Raw genomic sequence first — 17,657 nt, 5'->3', positions numbered from 1 at the left:
AAAAGCACACCCACACACAGCGACTCATGCAGAACTAATTTTTATTATTTTCTGCTAGGTTGATAGTTGATTTCTATGACCATTCAATTCAATGTATTTCACCTCCATTTTTATTAAGTGCTAATCTGCCCGTCTTATGGCACCATCCTGATTATCTTGACTTGATGTAGTACCCATAAGAACACTTTTCTCTTTTCTAGGTTTTCCCTTTCTATTTTCAAACCTTGCTTCTTGTCTAGCAATTTCAGCATTCTGTGTTTGATCCAGTGGTATCCAAAATCGATTCCTGCCATCACTGTATAAAAAAAAAAGGAGAGCAAAAGATCACCTAAACTGTTCTGGAAATGTGCTGTATGGACAGTGGTACAGTTGGGAAATGTGTTTCAGGCCATTTCAAATGTGTTTCCCAGACATGGGATGTGTGCATATGGATTGAAATGCATTTCCGAACTATACCACACATGTTTCCAACTTTCCACATTTCAATATGGGAAATGTACAGGGTATGACCCACCCATATGCATTTCCTATAACATAGACAGAGCATCTAAGCTATTGACTTCGAATGCGATTGAAACTTAATTTTCCTACTATGTATACTTTGAGATAGTGACACTATTTTGAAGGTTTGATGCTTGGTTTACATAATGTCTCTTCTGCTCTTCTCATGATCATTTATTTCTTTTTTAAAAGATGCTCCTCAATAGTCTTTTTAGAAGTGAATTAAATTACATTCCTCTTAGATTAATTCAATAACCTAAGACATAATACTCTTCTACTACCATTCAATTATTCCTTGGATGATCCAAGCCATCTTCCTCTTCATCAAGAGATCAACAGGGTGATAAGGGTTCAGGAATGATATTTATTGACAGTACACAGAGGTTATTTGGGAAAAATTCAAACTGGTGAATCAAATTATCTTTCATAATGAAAACCACAAGTGTTACTCTCTATTTTATTCTACATATTCACGTGTGTTTCTAGTCCATGATGGTTGTACGATTTGTTGCTCCTGGCGCAAGCATAATTGGATGAGCTAAAGCTTTTTATATATTTCTGTTTTGAGTATTTTTATGGCATTGACATTTAATCTTTTCCTGGTTCATATATTGCATGAATGAATGATGATATTTTGGGTTCACCAACTGCATTTTGAGCTGTGTAACTCAATAGCTTAACAGGGAATGGCTTTAGGAAAAGATTTAGTGGCTGATATTTGTCAATTTGCTGTAATGTTTTGATGTTTCTTAAAGAAACCTGACACTTTTATTTCTTAAAAGGATACAGTGGTCATCCTGTTATAGAGTGTGCATGCAATTAAAGCAAGTACAAGGAATCTAGCTTTTACATTTAGGTTTTTATAATCTTTTATAAAGACAATCCGATGAGCTGAAGTGAAGCTTGAATGGCTAATAAAAAAAAATGGCCATGTTTTTACACAAATTATATGAGGACACCAAAGCTATTAAATGTTTTAATTATGTGTCAAACTTCCTCAGCTGATAGTTTTATATTGTTAAGGATATTCTACCAATTACCTAAAAGAGGTTTCTGTTGTTTGGAAGAAACATACTCTTCTCGCATTTTGATAATGTGATTGAAATTTTTTTGCCTTTGTATGCTTCATATAAAATATCACAGTAAGCATTAGCTAGCTGGATTTCTAAAAGATGGAAAACAAAGCTATACATGGCAAAAAGTCACATTGCGGTATAAATTGTTCATTGTTCTTATCAAAAGATTTGGCACAAACATAGTGAGTCATAGGTGAATAGTGAGTCATAGGTGAGCTACAATGATCACTTACATAGTGGCATAACTTGAATTGATCTATTTCTTAGGGTTCTCTATGGACTATCTAGAGTGTGGAAGAAAATGCTAGGAATAGTGTTAATAAGTCTTAGATATTGTGCAGATTTTGAACAAATAAAAATGGTGAGGACACGAAGGAACCAAGGCCCTGGAGAGTCTTCACAGGGACCTCCTTCAAATAACCCATTACCTTCACCAGAATTGACTCTCATCTTGTGTTCCCTGGAAGCAATTAATGAAACCTTAAGAGGTCACCAAACAAATGAAATGGAAGGGGAACACCCTTCATCAGGGTTAGGGAACCGCGAGGGATATAGAGACTATGATAGAAGACCTCCAGTTGAGGACATTAATAGGAAGCTCCAAAAAATTAAGCTCCCAGAATTTGCAGGAGGTCATGCCAATGAGTGTGCAGAAGCCTAGTTAGAGGGGATGGGAAGGTTTTTCGCACTAAGGGATTACAACTCCAATTCCAAAGCCAAAATAGAAATATTCCGACTCATAGATAGTGCTCTGAATTGGTGGGGTAACTTGGAGCATCAACCACACCTCACTCCAGACATAGTTACTTGGGAATTATTTGAGGAAAGGTTCGACGTATTATGAAGAACAGTAGGTAGGAGCCTTCCATGCCCTGATATAGGGAGGTCGTACTGTAGAAGAATATGAAATTTAATTTATGGAATTGTTCAAGTATGTCTCCTACTTGGATACTGACCAGTGCCAAGCGGATCGTTTTATGTATGGATTGAGACCTAAGATTATGGCAATGGTGCGAATGTGGAAACCATCCTCCGTTGCAGAAGTTGTAGAATAGGCTCGTTATGTCGAAGAACACCTAGACTTAAAGGGTGAAGGCAGAGCCATCTTTCCATGTCAAACAGGGTTTATGGGGAAGGTCCCTCGTACCTTCCTAAGGGGAGGAAGTCGGAGGCCACCACCATATGGAAATAGGGTTATACCTAGAACACTGGCATTAGGGATTTCAATGGTTTCTAGTGTAGCATCACCCACAGCTTCAAGGGTGCGTACAAATCAAAGTCATATGAAAGGAGCAGCAAGTAGGTGTAGGGGTTCCAGGGGAATAAACTCTTTCCAAATAAATCCACAACATTTGGTTCAAGGTCCACCACACATCACTTGTTGGGGATGTGGAGCACCTCATTACCAGCAGGACTGCCCTAAGTTTCTAACCGATAACAATCGAAGAGAGGGAAAAGGACCAATGGGGAGAGCAGGTAGCCACCACCGAATCTATGCAGTAGTTGACAATCAGCAAGTTGAACACCAATCTACTGTGGTAGAAACCTCAGGTATGATAAACAAAGTAAAGTTAAAATTTTGTTTGACTCTGGTGCTATAGATAGATTCATTTCACCAGTTGCATTAGAAAAATGTGGGTTGGTAGCCTATGAGCACGATGACTTTAAACAAGTTGAGATGGCTTCTGGAATAAAACAAGCAATAGGGCCTAGTGTTGACCAATGTCAGGTAAACCTCGGGGTATGTATGACTAACTTGAAGGCATACATCACAGCATTGGGGACGTATGATGTAATTATTGGAATGGATTGGCTAGAAGCTCATTGAGCTTTGGTAGACTGTTTCAAGAAGAAGGTGATCTGTTTAGATGATGAAGGTAGGCCAATTGATATTTGTGGAATCAAGAGGGGAGTGTCCCTACCATTCATATCCATGATGAAGGTAAAAAATTGTCTCAGACAAGGTTGAAAACTATATTTGGTCAAGACTATAAGTGACCAGAAAGGACCTTCCTTGGATCAACATCTAGTTTTGGCAGAATTCAAGGATGTTTTTCCAGAGGAATTGCCTCGATTACATCCTGTAAGAGAGATTGATTTCACCATCGATCTGAAACCAGGTGTAGAACCAATATCTAAGACACCCTATAGGATGACAACTCCAGAGCTTTGTGAGTTGCAGATGCAGTTAAAGGAGCTCTTAGACTTGGGATTGATCAGACCTAGTATTTCCCGTTAGGGTGCACTAGTAATTTTTGTCAATAAGAAGGATGGTTCCTTGTGGCTGTGCATAGATTATAGAGACTTAAAAAAAGCCACGATAAATAATAGGTACCCAATACCTCGAATAGATGACTTATTTGATCAAATGAAGGGGGTAGCGGTCTTCTCAAAAATCGATCTACGATCTGGGTCCCACCAATTGAGGATAAAGGAGGAGGACATCTTAAAAACTGCATTTCGAACTCGGTTTGGGCACTATGAGTTCATAGTTGTACCATTCGGTTTAACCAATGCACCAGCAGTATTCATGAGCCTCATGAATGGTGTGTTCAGGAAGTATTTGGACCAATTAGTGCAAGTCTTCCTTGATGACATTCTTATATGTTCCAAGAATGAAAAGAAGCATGAAAAGCACCTAAGGGTAGTATTGACTTGTTTAAGGGAAAATTAATTGTATGGGAAATTTTCATAGTGTTCCTTCTTGAAGAAGAAAGTCCATTACCTTGGGCACATCATTTCAGGAGAAGGGATTTCAGTTGACCCGAAAAAGGTGAAGGCCATAATGGATTGGCCAGTACCAAAAAATTCCCATGAGGTACGTAGTTTTATGGGGCTAGCTGGGTATTATCGTAGGTTTGTGGAAGGGTTCTCAAGGATTTCAAAACCCATCACCACATTACAGCGAAAGGGGGTTAGGTATGAATGGACAAATGAATGTGACATTGCATTCACAGAGCTGAAGAGGTTACTAACTAGTGCACCAATCCTTCAAGTACCAGACATGAGAAAATACTTCACTGTCTGCACCAATACTTCGGTACAAGGATTGGGTGCAGTATTGATGCAAGAAGGCGGGGTAATAGCTTATGCTTCTAGAAAATTGAAGAATCATGAAGAGTTATATGCTCCCCATGACTTTGAATTGGTAGTAGTAATGTTAGCCTTGCCTTGAAGCTATGGAGACACTACCTCATTGGGAGAAGATTTGAGTTAAGAACAGATCATCAAAGCCTGAAGCATCTATTCACTCAAAGGGATTTGAATGGCAGACAAAGGCGATGTAGCAAATTCATGAGTGAGTATGATTTTGAAATCTCATACATCAAGGGAAAGGAGAATGTAGTGGTGGATGCACTAAGCAGGAGCCCACGAACCTTCTCCCTAGTAGCCTTAAAGGTAAATTTAAGGAAGCGGATACCAACTATTTGAAGATAGTTGGTATCTAAAAGTCATCTCAGCTATCCAGAATGGGAAACAGATAGAACCAAAGTTTGAAGGATATGTCCTTGAACAAGATGGGCTATTGAGATTCCAAGGGAGAATGTATGTACCTAAGGAAGGGGGTATAAGAGAAACCATCCTCGGAGAGTCTCATAGAGCACTTTATTGTGCACATCCTAGGGTAAAGAAGATGTACGCAGACATAAGGAAACTCTTCTTTTGGGCAGGCATGAAGCATGACATAGTCCAGTTTGTTGCCAAATGTCTTGAATGTCAGCAAGTTAAGGCTGATCATCACCATCCAACAAGACTCCTACAACCTCACGACATCCCTACATCTAAATGGGAAGTAATTTCCATGGATTTTGTGGTGGGTTTGCCACTCACTTCCCAGAGTCACAATGCTATGTTGGTTATAGTTGATAAATTGACCAAAAGTGCCCATTTCATCCCAGTAAGGGACACTTACAATGTTACGGATGTGGCGCGAGTGTTTATCAATGAAGTAATCCAACTGCATGAATTGCCCACAAAGATCATTTCTGATAGAGACTCCAAATTTATGTCTAGGTTTTGGATAAGTTTGTAGTCAATTCTAGGAACTCAGTTAAACCTGAGCATTGCATATCATTTAGAAACAGATGGGCAAACTGAAAGAGTAAATCAGGTTTTGGAGGACATGCTTAGGATGTATGTCATGGATAATCAGACTCAATGGAAAAGGTACTTACCATTGGTAGAGTTTGCCTATAATAACAGTTATCACAGTTCGATTGGGATGCCTCCTTATCAAGCTCTATATGGAAGGCCTTGCAAGACATCGTTGAGTTGGGAAAAGTTGGAGGACCGAGTGATAGTTGGCCTGGAATTAGTTCAATAAATGGAGGAACAGGTAAAGCAGGTTCGGCAAAGGTTAAAGGAAGCACAAGATATATAGAAGAGCTATGTTGATTCACATAGGATTGATCACAGTTATGAAGTAGGCTACCAAGTTTTCATTCATATCTGGCCCAACAAAAGCACCATCTAGTTTGGAAAGGGGACGAAATTGTCACCTCGGTTCGTAGGACCTTTTAGGATCAAAGAGAAGATTGGACCAGTTGCCTATTGTCTTGTACGTCCGCCCCATTTGCATAAAACTCATGATGTTTTTCATGTATTTGTTTTACGACATTATGTTTCTGATGAATCTCATAAACTAGATTGGCAAGACTTGTAGGTCTTGGACATGGGAACTGTAATGGTAGAACCATTACGTATATTGGACCGTAGGGTTCGACAGCTCAGACGTCACACGGTGGACCAAGTTAAGGTCCAATGGGACAGGTATAGCCTAGGATCTGCTACCTGGGAGGATGCAGAGACTATGCATCGTGACAACCCCTCACTTTTTTGAGCATCTGTGATGCCTATTTTGACTTAGATAGATACCTATGTTAAGGTTCTATTTTGCAGTTCCATGTTACTTATTTATGAACATTATGTAATATTGACACATTTGGTTTGATACATAAAACTACTTATATGAATCAATTGATAGATTTGATATTGATGATAGAAATGGTTGATGTATGGACTACATGTATGACTCACTTAGTGATGGATTATCTAGTGCGTAACTTATCAGAATTATTTTGCTTCATATATAGCTCAAGTGGATATGATTTATTTAAATGAATGACTTAGTGAGAATTCCTAGATTGACACATGGATACTAGACTTAATAATGTGATGATTATATGTCTTTTTGTTATATAAATGCATGAATGAGAGCTAACCCGCAGGGGGAAAAGAACTATATGATAGCCAAGAGGGAAGGACGAGATATCTCATGAGGTGGCAAGACAACCTGACAGGATTATTCGATGACAAGTCCAACCAGCTCTGTGGTGTGGTCCATATTAGGGTATTGACCCTAGTCCTATAGGAGGGGTGGAGGCATTTCCCACCGTGTATCCTCTGAAACCTGGAATCGTGCGAGGGAACTGGTGGACACACTCCCCTAGACGTGTGATGATGATTGCCAGTTGCCTGCTGGGGAAGTTAGGTCGATGTATTCAATGTTTCCACCATGTTAGTTTTATCAGTGGTTAGTATGGTCGTTGCCACTGATAAAGCAGTAGAGGACAGATAGGGTGGGAATGGAAGTAGGTCAGGATGGATAGGGTGATATAGATCAGTTGGAAACTCTTGATGGGAAGTAATGTCATTGTCTGACTTATCAAATTTTATTGCTATAACTCTCTCTGGTTTGCTATGCTTTCAAACTCCTTGCATATTTTCATTTTAACTTCGGGACGAAGTTTTCTGAAGGACGGGTGTATGTAATGCCCCACTTAAATCTTATCCTACAAATTTTGTTAATGTTTACATTATTTGAGAATATTGAGAAATATTGGTCTAATATAAAATTCATGATTTCCATTATTCAAATTCCCCACTTATTAGGTAGGATATGGTCTCCTTACATTATTTCAAATAATATATGTATTCATCTCACATTCCCTAATGTACCCTCACATTTATTAGGGAGAAGACATGGTCCTTTCCATGTAATTACATCTCACATTCCCCAATGTACCCTCACATTTACTTGGGAGAAGACATAGTCCTCTCCATTTAATTATCAATATATATATTCATCTCACATTCCCAAATGTACTTTTCATATTTACTTGGGAGAAGACATGGTCCTTTCCCATTAAATTCCCAATTTTATATTCATGTCACATTTCCAGATGTACTCCCAGCTTTACTTGGGAGAAGAGAAGTCAACTATAAGGATGGATGAGAAGTTAATGACATTAATGAGAGGTGGTTGAGGTGGAGAAGGAAAGGAGGGTATAAAAAGGGAAGGGGAAAGGGAGAAAAAGGAGGTTGGGTCTTGCTTATGATTGTGGGGTTAGTTGTGATTGTTTGGAATTGTTGTTTTTCTGGAGACCTTAGGAACCTGTGGAGGTTTCTTGGGTTGTTGAGAGGAGGGAAGTATTGTTATCTTGGTCTAGATCTTTCATCTTGGACACACACACTACATCTGGTTGGACTTGGGCTCAGAGGGCTATGGAACCTATGGAGGTTTCCTAGGCTAGGGATTATTTCCTAGTTGGTTGGGAGGTAAATCCAGTTAGGTCCATCAAGAGGAGCATTCAGCAGGAGCAATAGGACAAAGGTATCTCCATCAGCCACTGGTACAGGTATTCCTCCATAAAATACTCTTGTAAAGTTTATTAGAATGAAATATTCACCTTAATTTATGCTGATTAGAATGTAAATGATAAAATTTTATGTGTTTAAAAGCCATGTAAGTAAGTAAGTTATCACCTCTTATCGCATTTAATTTCAGAAGAAATTAGATCTGTTAGTAGACCTTAGGGCAGGTCTCTTACACATATTCATATTATTTTTCATTCATCATTATAATGTCATATTCTTTCTTAAGTTCACTCAGAATCTAGAAGTCTTGAGAGGATGGGTTAGCAACCATGAGCTTCAGTGAGAGCAAGAAACAAATACAACAAATCAATGCAATCATGAAGCTTGTGCAGTTTAACAAGATGTTTAAGATTATGTTGATTTTTTTTAGGAAAAATCAACATGTGTGACATGTATGAATTTGTCTGACACATATTCTAATGATATGTATGAGTGTTTAATTTTAGAGAAGTGCACTAGAACTAACTCTAGTGATGTGCAAAGGTATGATACATATAGGGGTGAACATACTTAAAAATGACACCTGTGAATGTAAGAAGACATGAAAACAACACTTGCACATGCAAACGACCTTGAATGTGACACATGTTAGAGTGAAGATAACATGAAAACATCGCTTATTAAACTTAAAGAAATCCAAAACGACAACCACGAATGTGAACATGATAGTTGCAAAAGCGAAAGTGTGCAAAAGCCGATAGTTGAGAAAACCCATGAAAATAGAAGTAAAAATGCAACCAAATTGAAGGAGGTTGTTAGCAAAAGTGCTCACTCACTATCGAAATGAGTTGAAAATTACAAAGGCATTATGTTGATGGATGGTACTATGCTTGTTTACGCTTGCATAAAGGAAGTGTGTTTTTTTCTTTAGGTGAGTCGTAGGGAACCAACTGAAAACATTTTTCTTATAGGAAACCTTTTTTTATTAAGGCACAACGTCAAATATCTCTCATTCAACACAAAATGGGGTATTCTCTCTTTTGTCTATTTACTTGATTTGACCAATATGTTAAAAACTCACTCCTTCATACTTAGTGGTAAGTGAATGTTATAGAATAAAAACATTGCACCTACTTCAAAGGACATTCAAAATGGAATTTTCTATTTTGCATGAGTGATAGCAAGTAAGATAAATTTAGAAAAAATAACCATTGATGATTTATCAAACATTTCATTAATCTACCCTTTTTCTAAAACTATTATAACTTTGATATTACTTCAATTAGTTTTCTCACAATTTACAACAAACGATACCCTTTACTTATCACAAAATGAGGCGTTATATAGAGAATTCTCCACTCTATATCACTTCAGCTTAAAAATTTCATTGTCACCCAAAACATTTTGAAACACGAAGTGAAAGGCTTGTGTCCCATACTTTTTTCCTTAAAAAAAGAGAAAGAGTCTCTTTTATGAGCGAAATAAATTGTGATTAGGAACATAACATTTTAATAAATTGTTGTTTATAAATTTTGAACTTCTGAATAAATAATGTAATTTTTTTTTATAATCATTTTTTATAAAAAATGGTTTTTTATTAATTTTCATCTTACCTAAATTAATAAAATGACTCCTTTTATCTTTAACCAATCATCATTCTCTATAATAATTTTATTTTTAACAAAAAATTTATTTAATTAATTTTTTAATGATATTTATATTTTATTATTTTGTCTTATAAAATTTAATTAAAGTATACTATATAATTATTTTATTCTTTCTTATAAAAATGTATTCAATATGCCGATCTTTTAAATTGTGTGCATAATATACTTTAAAAACTTATTAATAATACTCCATAAAAATCCATGATTGACCTCTAAATCCTCTAGGTCCTAATTAACCTCCCTAAACATACATTAACCCCCTAACACCTTAAACCCATTCCCTAAATCCTTAAACAATAACTCTTTATCCCTAAGCCCATAAAGTAATTAACCTCTTACTCGACCTAACCTCTTAATTGACCCTAACAAAAATAATCAAATAATATTTCTATTCCACATCAAGATGGCAACATAGGTCAGACATCTCCTAAAATAATATTATAAGATGCATTTATAATAGAAAGACAATATAATTTACATGAATACAAAAACATATAATCTAAAAGACAATATAAATAGAAACATTTACAAAAACAATATACAATACAAAGAAATATAATGAATAAATTACAAATGGATGATATTCATGTCCACCTTTAGTGTGTCCAGAGTCTCTACAAAGACTTTTAGCTGATTTTCTTAGAATTCTCCTTGGCCTCAAGCCCTTGCAATTTCTACAAGGGAAATAACATCTTCGATCCTCAAAAGCCCCTAATGTGGATCTCACGTATCCTTGGTCTCCTTTAGGAATGTTATGTGGCGTTTTTTGTCATCAAACTTTTAGTGATGACTTTGTTCAAAAATTAACCTCAAAATAAGTCTACAACCTTTCAAAACAGTCGCAACTAATATATATACCAACTATGTCAAAGTTATATGATTCCCGACCTATATATATATATATATATATATCCGTTCCATCAGATTTCACTGTCAGAATTTCTACCAATATGTAATAGCATCAGAAACTAAAATGGCATAACAACTAAACGTAGCTTTCATATCTATGTACCATTTCTTATCAAAATGATCTCTATCATGCAATGTGGAAATATTGTTTAGCATCCATTTAGGCTTTGTTACATATACTTTATATCCTATTATTTCAATCCATCAAAATGTTAACACTATTAGTCCCCTTGCCTTTGCAACACTTGCATTTTTCTCTTTTGAAAGCCAAGAAAATCAACATCATCAAGAATCTTGAATGATGGACCAAATCCATAGGAAAACGCATCAATAAGCTTGTATAAGTTGCTAAGTACTAAGTACATCACAAGTTGTCCAAGTATAGCACCTATCATTTTTCTAAACTTCGTAAGGATGCGACTACCTTAGATCGAATCCAAAAGACCTCGAACAAATAAAGTACTGTTAGTTCCTCCAGATAAATAGACATTTTCGAGGGTATCATTCAGTAGATTACAATAATTAGGTTAAAAAAATGAAACATGATCATATATATAATTAGAAATGAGGGGGTGTAAATCCCTCTAAAGAAGCATTATATTAACCCCAGAATCAATATTTACAATAGTCCAATGTTTACAAAGTCCAATGTTTACAATAGCTATGTCAATAGACGGTAGTGCATCATATAACAAGATGTCTTTTTGACATTATGACAAGGGGAGAACAAGTTGGAGATGAAAGTATTGGATTAGAGATGAGATGTTGCCAGACCAAATCTCATAAACTATAACTACAGTGTGAGCCTACCACTTGGCTCTTCTACACAAATCTTTGTATTTTGGCCTCTTACGTAAATTAATTTTTTATTGCACTATTCACCAGTATCCCACATGGGTTGGGGGCCTGTCATAATATAGCATAGATGTTTGTTGGTGGTGCCAAAGTTACTCCATAATTGTGTTTACATTATGCTCACTTTGATGCTTTAACTTGGAATTTTGCGTAAGGGAAAAGACTTGATTCTATTTATGCTTTAACTTCTTTATTTCGAAGGCACTTATCCCACATTCTTCTTGGGAGATTGGCATAAATAGTTTATATATTAATCTCATTGCCATCATAAATTAATAATGAAGAAGGGTTTTGGTGGCACAGACCACCCTTTTGTTGGCATTATGACACAGGTTTTGCACTATGGCACAGGTGTTGTCCTTGATGGCAACTCACTCAAATGATAGATCTCAGTTCAAGCCCTCAGAATGAAGAAAATGATATCTCCGCAGGTTCCTGTTCACAAAGTTGCGGACCTCGACTCGTTCCGCAGGTGCACCATTCAAAAGGTGCGGACATGTTCGCGGGTGTTCCGCACAAAAAGTGTGAACCTAAAGTTCATGGACTTTCATGCAGAGAAAAATGCGCGCACATGGGAAATCTTATGGTTGGTCAATGGTATTTAGTCTGACATTATTGATCCTATGGTTTTGGTCTGTGTTTTTTCATCTAAAGTATTGATCTCAGGTATTGGGTTCCTAGTATTGGATACCTATGGTTTTGGACCATGGTTTGAGTAAGGCCTAGCCTATAAAAAGGAAAGGAGATCATTTGGTTGGGTGACTGTTGTTGAATATCTTAAGAAGCATAAGATCTGAAATACTGGTGATTGGTTGATGAGATATAGCTAGACTTAAATCAAGGAGAAACCTGAGTATTACAAGCCAGATCTACTGATGGGTTGAGATCTCTTTGGCGCATGATCAGATCTGTAAATATGATAGTCTGGGGTATAATTAAAGACCGTTAAATTATCTATACCTGGAGGTGTGCGGGCTAGACACAGCGCAGGTGCGTAGGTGGGCAGGATAGAGACAGTGCAGGTGCGAAGGTGTGCAAGCTCGACACAGCGAAAGCGCAGATACCGTAGGTGCGCCTAAAGCGCAGGCGCAGACATTTCGCAGGTCTGACACACCAACAGGTGCAGTTACTGTAGGTACGCTTCAGCAGAGGTGCGGATACCCACAGTTTTCACACATCCGAGGTGCGAATGTGCACAGATTTCATTTGGTGAAGTAGTGAACCTTTCTTAAAATATATTTAGCTACTTTTGTTTATAACTGTAGTGTTCTGGGTTCCGAATTGGTGACTGATTACTGGTACTATGTTCTGGGTATTGTGTTTCTGAGAAGTTATTGGGTGATTCAGTATTTGTACAAGGAAGTTGGTTGATTGCAGATCTACTTGATGTTTGATTGATTAATGGATCCAGTCTGAAAATTTATGAAACGTGGTCCTTGAAAGAAAAGAGAAGGTTGTAGCCTTCTGTAGGTAGTAGCCTGTGTACTGGTATAAGACTGCACCAGTACAAAATCATTGTAAAAAGAAGTTTCTAATTCAAAAGAAGATAGAGACATATTGCAGCAGGTGGTTTTCTCCCAAATTGAGTTTCCACCTTAAATCATGGTGTTCATGTGTGCTTCTTGTGTGTGGTGATCTATTCTACTATTCTTGTTTATATGGTTAATAACTCATTAAAGATCAACTAACTGAATCTTTATATGGAAATGAAAAATGTATATTGATTTGATAATACTGATTCACCCCCCCCCCCCCTCTCAGTATTATTTCCAACAATTGGTATCAGAGCAGGTCCTTCAGAAGAAGCTTGATCGCTTGAAGGAAGATCTATCATCATGAGCTACTATGAAAAGGAAGCATCAATCAGGCCACCAATTTTTGATGGGAGCAACTTTGTCTACTGGAAGGTAAGAATCACTGCCTACCTTCAATCTCTTGGTACAGAAGTTTGGGATACTATGGAAACAGGATACATATTTCCTTCAGCAACTCCTACATATAAGACTGGTAAAAAGCAGTATGAAACAAATGCAAAGGCTGTCAATACTCTATAAGGGAGTCTATCTCAATCAGAATTTGTCAAGGTTATGGAGCTCAAAACAGCAAAAGAAATATGGGACAAGATTGTTCTGAGCTATGAAGGAGATGATCAGGTAAAACGAGCAAAACCTCAAACTCTAAGAATTCAGTATGAAAATCTCATAATGTATAATGATGAAAGTGTGGCTAACTATTTCCTTCGTATAGATGAGATTGTTAATTGCATGAAAAATTTGGTTGAAGAAATAAAAGAAGTCGTTTTGGTTGAAAAAGTTCTAAGATCTTTGTCTCCTAAGTTTGATTCAAAAGTTTTCGCCATAGAAGAAAAGCAGAATTTACAAAGCCTTACCATGTCACAACTGCATGGAATCCTAACTGCTTATGAGATGAGAAAAGGGGGACCATCAGACAAGAGAGAAGCCACATTCAAAGCTTTAGGAAAAGGAGAGTACAATAAGTCAGAACATATGTCAGAAGAAGAGGAAGAATCTAATTTTGTCAAGAACCTTCAACGGGGAACTGGAAGATTTAGAGGTAAGTTTCCTTTCAAATGCTTTGCTTGTGGGAGAGTCGGTCATTATGCTGCCAAGTGTCCTCATAAAGATAAACTTGACAAAGGTAAGGAACCAGTTAGATGGAATAGAAAACAAAATGTAAGTAAGAAGAGCTATTATACTCATGAAGATAGTGATGGATATTCAAATAGTGATGAAGATGAACAACGTAATGATTATAGACTTTTGATGGCTTTTGAAGATGATGATTTCTTGGATGCTGTAGATGAAGAAGGTCTCTATGAAGAAATTTCTGAACTCAAAATTTGTTTAGAGGAAAAGAATATGATTATAGATACTCTAACATTCCAACTTGCAGAAAGATAAAAACATAATGAAAAGTTAGAATGTGAAATTGTGGGACTTAGAAAAGATATTGAAAAGACAAAAGCTCTTAATCTTAAATTTGCTAAAGGATATGAAACTTTAGATGAGATTATCAAAGTGCAACATTCTCCTCTAATCAAGATAGGTCTTGGATATACCGAAGAATCATCTCAAACACAGAAGCAAGCACAAAAGCCATCCACCTCCAAAAGTTATTTTGACGCTGCAAGGAGAAGTAAACAGGTTGATAATCCGCAGCAAAAGCATAATGTAGATCATTATGTAAATCAGGGACAATTTACCTCAAGAATGAACAAAGACTACAAGGTAAATCAGGGGCAATCTACTTCAAGGATGAACAGAAGCTATAACCAACCACAGGTAAATCATTCTCAATTTTCCTCAACAATGGATATCAATAGAAACTACAATCATTTGGTTGGTAGATTTGATAATCGCAGGAGTTTCTTCAATGGCCAATGTTTCTCTTGTCATAACTTTGGTCACAAAGCAGCTCAATGTGTTGCCTACAAGACAATCATGACTAGAGAAGCTAAAAAAAAAAGGAGTATGACTGGTATCATGAAAAGGACCTAAAATAATTTTTCTTCTCTTGAGGATGAAGTAGAATGTTCTATTTGTAACAACTTTTGTCATGAAGAATCTGAATACAGGAGTAGGTTCCGGCAAACAACTCAGAACGAACAAGCTTCATTAAACCCCAAAACATGGAGAAAGAAAGAACAACAACCAGAAAGTTGTGGGATAGCCTTATATGCAGAAGGATATGAAAATCAGTGGTACATCGATAGTGGATGTTCGAAACATATGATAGGTGATAAAGAAAAACTTCAATCATATAGTGCCTTAGAAAAGGAAAAGAAGGTCTCATTTGGAAATGACACCCCTGCATTCATAAAAGGTAAAGGTTCTATTCAGTTGAAAGAAAAGGTCAAAGCTAGAAATTTTATGTATGTAGATGGCTTAAAACATAATCTATTAAGTGTCAGTCAGATGTATGATCAAGGAACTGAGGTAATATTCCGATCAAATGGATGTAGTGTTCGTGATCTTGATATAGGAAAAAAACTAATCAAAGGCATAAGAACTCCAAATAATTTATACATATTCAAATAAGGACAACGTCGATGCTATCTAAGAAAGAATGATAAACAATGGCTATGGCACAGGAGATTGGGGCATCTTGGTTTCTCTCAGATAAGGAAAGCATGTAGATATCAGGCAGTTCGTGATCTTCCTGACATTAGAATTCCAGACAATACAATATGCAAATCATGTCAGTTTGGTAAACAAACCAGAACTAATTTTCCTGAGAAGGAAGGATCAACTAGCAGGCCTCTGGAACTTGTTCATACTGATGTATGTGGCCCATCTAGGAAAAGGTCACCTCAAGGAGAAGAATATTGTTGACACCTAATCCTCAACAGATGGGTGAACTGGAACGTGAACAGTCATCAAGAAGATGAATTGTTCCGTCTCCTTTTTGTATATAAACAATAGTTCTCTAATGAAATAACACATCAGTTTTTCTTCCGCTCATTCTGGAGTTACCCTGGCCTGACATGGTATCAGAGCGCAAGTCCCAGATTCCTTGTAACTCCCATCTCTATCCTGAGCGCTCCTCTGTCCTGAGCGCTGCTCAGTCCTGAGCGCTACTCTCTCCTGAGCGCTGCTCTGCCCTGAGTGTCATTAATTCTCTGCGCATCAGTTAAAGAAAATTGTGTTGCGATTCGCTGCCTCTCCACACCAGATGCACTGGCTCTGCAACAGATCATTGAGAACGTTGTAGATCCTTCCGTTGAGAAGATTTCAAAGGAAACTGATGCCGACTTGCAGCTCGTTGTTCTCAAGAACATTCAGATCAGAGCCATTGTGGTATCAATCAAGGTAATTGTTCCATTTTCCTTGTCTGCCTTGATGCGAATCTCTAATTCACCTCCATTACCAAGAAGACTTGAATCTGTCACGCTTAAGAAGCACAATTTATCCAGTGCATCACTGGAATTACTGACTAACTCATGGAGGAATACTTCCTTATGACTGTACAAGCTGTGTATTATCAAATCCAAAAGACGACTAACCTCTGCTTGATACTCATGTTTTTCAACCGATTCGTCTACCGTTTCCTGCTGTGCTACTGTGGTTTCATACCTAGTAATGCAAGGTATTGTTTACTTTATCTTCAAGTTTGAAGCAGCAGAAAAACCAGCTGTCTGTTCAAGCTTTGATAATCCTGTTTTCGCAAGTCCGACCTGGCTCTGGCCATTTCAATTCAAATCGTTTTGCAAGTCCACTCTGGCCATTTCAATTCAAATCGTTTTGCAATTCTGTCTTCCCCATTGTGGCAGGATTTAGTTATCCTAAAGCCTCGCACTGTAATCTATCGAGATAATCTCACACGCAACCTCCACTTGCAGCGTCGCTCCTCTGCCTCCTCAAACCATCACCAAACAGCTTTGCATGTGATGACCTGACCCTGTGTCGACATCACCGAGAGTTATATAAACAGAAATAGAGAATGGATACAACCAACGCATGTATATTGAAATAGTCCAAGTCGCCACACCTCAGGCTGGGGAGGTCCACATAAGATATTGTATGTGGCTCTTTACTTGAAGCGGAAATAATCAAGATGGTTTTTTACCATGCATTCGTTTGGACATGAAGCTGCGGGGATTGTTGAAGTCATCGTTAAAGCCTTGCCCTGTAATGTCATTGTGTATTCGGTTTTAGATGTTGGCTTCGAATTACAGTGATAGGTACTCCTTTCAAATGTTTTGTGCTTTGTTTGTCTTTGGAGTGTTAAAAAAAAAAAAGGTTGATTCGAATTACAGGGTTGATTTGTGCGTCGCCTTTGAGATTGCAGGGATTATTGAAGTGATATATTAATACAATGAAGTAAAGTGATCCCTTGCACATTTTTTCAATTGCATAATATATTGATATATTGAAGTGATATATTAATAGAATGAAGTGATATATTGAAGTAATCCATTGCGCATTTTTCAAAACATAGTAGTATTGCAATGATGTGTACAATGAAATGCTGATGCTTTTAGCAAATATTAGAGAGATTTGAAGGCTGTAACGTAAGGATTTTCTATCAGCAG

General features: G+C 37.2%; 1 pseudogene; it reads left to right on the top strand.

Annotated features, from left to right (window-relative positions):
• The window catches only part of LOC149209186 (transcription factor GAMYB-like), a 43,483-nt pseudogene that overhangs the window by 1,111 nt on the left and 24,715 nt on the right, over positions 1-17,657 (top strand).

The sequence above is a fragment of the Pinus tabuliformis genome, chromosome 1_2 (genome assembly GCF_031772625.1).
Source record: "Pinus tabuliformis cultivar Carrire ecotype Pingquan chromosome 1_2, CPIR1, whole genome shotgun sequence".
NCBI lineage: Eukaryota > Viridiplantae > Streptophyta > Pinopsida > Pinales > Pinaceae > Pinus > Pinus tabuliformis.
Note: the sequence above shows the minus strand (reverse complement) of the source record. Positions and strands in the feature narration are given on the sequence as shown.